Here is a 3,320-nt window from a genome sequence, read left to right as displayed (position 1 = left end):
CAGTTCTAGTTCAGTTCTAGTTCAGTTCTAGTTCAGTTCTAGTTCAGTTCTAGTTCAGTTCTAGTTCAGTTCTAGTTCAGTTCTAGTTCAGTTCAGTTCTAGTTCAGTCCTAGTTCTAGTTCTAGTTCAGTTCTAGTTCAGTTATAGTTCTCGTTCTCGTTCAGTTCTAGTTCAGTTCTAGTTCAGTTCTAGTTCAGTTCTAGTTCAGTACTAGTTTAGTTCTAGTTTAGTTCTAGTTCAGTTCTAGTTTAGTTTTAGCTCAGTTTTAGTTCAGTTCTAGTTTAGTCCAGTTCTAGTTTGGTTTTATGCAAACAATCTGATTTGAAAAACTCAATTTTTTTCTCAGCAGTATTTATTATTTTTTATTTTGTTTTTGATTTAAAATTAATATAAATATATTATTATTTTCTTTATAATTTGTTTTTTATTTCTTTAACCAACAATCGTTCTCATTTTAATTTCATTCATTTTTTCTTAACCAAAAAAAAAAAACAACCAACCAAAAACTTCCCACACAATCAAACAAACAATCAAAAAACAACAATTGCGTCAACAAATAAAATTTATCAAGTTGCCTATGTTTCAGCAACAATTCCAATATAGTCCATCGCCGCATCAGCAACAGCACGGTGGCAGTAGTACACCGCAGCAAAGTCAAACGCCACAGCATCTACAGCAACATGTTGTGCATATACAGCAACAGCATCATCAGCAACAGACTCAACATGCGCAACATATCCAACAGCAAGATGTTGTAACCTCGTCAAGTCAACAACAGCAGCAACAACAACAAGTCCAACAGCAACAACATGCTAGCAATTCAGCAGCCTCCCAACAGCAACAGCAACAACAGCAGCAGCAACAACAACAAATTCAACAGATTTATCATCATCACAGTACACCCGAGAGAAGTTGAGAATCACTGCAAATTGTATCAGCCGCCTCTACTGTTGCTGTCGCAGCAGTAGCAGCAGCCGCAGCAGCAAATCTTAGTGGCGGTTTAAGTCACAATACAACAACAACACATCATCAACATCAGCATCATCATAGCGTAACAACACTTGCAGCCAGCAATAGCGGCAACAAACGTAAGAAAACCTCGAAAACAAAACGTTGAATAATAAACTACAATTAGATAAAACAAAAACAAAGTCGAAGAAAGAAGAAAAAAGAAAGAATGGAAGAGAGTTGAAAAACATATGTTTTTGTTGCAACAACTAACACTCTCTAGTAAGCAATTTTAACAAAGAGTGTCTAGAGTTTTTGTTTTAGTTTATTTTAAGAGCGAAATAGAAAACCGATAAAAATGTTGATTGATCCGATTAACGAACGAATGTGGTTGGCGATGAATGAAGAATGTACTACAGAAGAAAAAGAAAGGATGGCTGTTTTGTTATTGTTCTGTTAGATGGGTGAATTTATTATTATTTTTATTATGATTATTATTATTATTATTATTTTTCTCTTAAGGTGTAAGTTTATCCTGCTTATTTCTAATTTTTATTAAATTTATTATTAAAACAACAACAAAAGAAAAACTATTAATTATTATTAATTATTAACTATAGTTATTATTATTTTAATTTAAAAGAAAAATATATTATGGATTATTAAAAACAACAACAACAACAACTATAAACCTTAAACACAATAGAGTTAAAAAAATGAAAAAAAAAGAAAATTGTAAAAGGAAAACAACAAGAAATAATTTTAATTTAATTTAAATATTTTAATTAACTGTTTAAATATGTATTAAAAAAATTACAAAAACACTACAAATTTTGTATAAATAATAATTTTGTTTTGTTGCTTTTCCTTTTGCTTTTAATTTTAATTATATCGCCTGTTAAGCTTTATTCATTTTATATTTACATAAAATATTTCATATTTCAGTTACATTGCAAAACTTAATGTTTAGAATTCTTTTCTTTTTTTTTTTTTGATTTTGTAAAATAATTAAAACTTGAATTTGAAACAAAAAATTAATTACATATAATTTTGTATTGAAATTTATGTGTATTTTTTTTCTCCCATAATTAAAAAGACAGCTAAAAACTTGTTAATTTCTTAAAAATTTCCTTTAATTTCTTATATTAGTTAAATTTTCATATTTCATTTGTTAAGTTGCCTTTCAATTTCATTTTATATTTTTTGAAAACTTTTTTCAAAATTTTAACTTGTTAAACATTTTGTGAGTTAAGAATTTCAAAAGATCCGTTACCGTTCAGAAATACTTATTAATATTGTTAGTTTTTAGTATTTTTCTACTAAAACCAAGATAACTTACTTTGTTATTAGATTCTAAAACAAAACATTTGTACAATTCACAATCGGTGTCGTAAGATTGTATCTTTGTATGTTGTAATTTAGCTATTATTGTTTTGAATACAAACATATTATAAAAAACTGAAACATACAACGTTACAACGCCTTTTGTGAATTGGTCTATTGTATAGTGAAAGCTTTTTCTTTTTCCATTTGTAATACAAAATAACCTTCCAGTTCTTTCCTTTGTTTTATACCACCATTATTATAATTATTGTTTCGAATACAAACATATTATAAAAAACTGTAACATACAACGTTACAACGCTACAACGCTTTTTGTGAATTGGTTTATTTGTAATACAAAGTAACCTTCCAGTTCTTTCCTTTGTTTTTGATCAAATTCCTTTGTTTTATACCACCATTACCACAGTGTCTAGTTATTTTTTAACTTTAAGATATATGAAATGTATTCATACAAAAATTGTCTTAAATGAAAGAATAACTACATGTTAAACGATAACAGAAGATAATGAAAATCCAGGGTTTTATGTAAATTTTAATTGTACTTTTTTTAAGAAATATTTTAAATCAATCTTTATCATTGAAATGTAATCTCAAATTATTGTTCTATTCTTTATTAATATTAGAAAATCTTTACTAATTATTAATTCTTAATCTAAGAGAAAGTTTTGATATAGAAAACCACCACATCTGACTAAAACTTAACGCCTTATTTACATATAAAACTCTTCATCTTGCATTACACATAACTTCACACAAATGTTTACCGAAAGTCACCCCCTATCGCCAAACAACAATTCACTTGAAATATGTTCATTTTTTTCGTTCACTAACTTTTTTAACGTTAACAATTTTTCACTGTTAAAATTTTCTGATAAAATTTTGTAAACAATAAACAGCTGTTGCATACAAAATGAACTATTGTGAATGGAATGTTTACAGCAAGTTCAAGATAGCAATTTACTCAACGAGGGGAACAAAAAATTCACTTCTATTGGCGATAGTAGTGAATATCTGAGGGAAAGCTTGAG

The sequence above is a fragment of the Lucilia cuprina genome, chromosome 6 (assembly GCF_022045245.1).
Source record: "Lucilia cuprina isolate Lc7/37 chromosome 6, ASM2204524v1, whole genome shotgun sequence".
Classification (NCBI taxonomy): domain Eukaryota; kingdom Metazoa; phylum Arthropoda; class Insecta; order Diptera; family Calliphoridae; genus Lucilia; species Lucilia cuprina.
The sequence above is the reverse complement of the archived record's forward strand: the minus strand, read 5'-3'. Positions refer to the sequence as shown.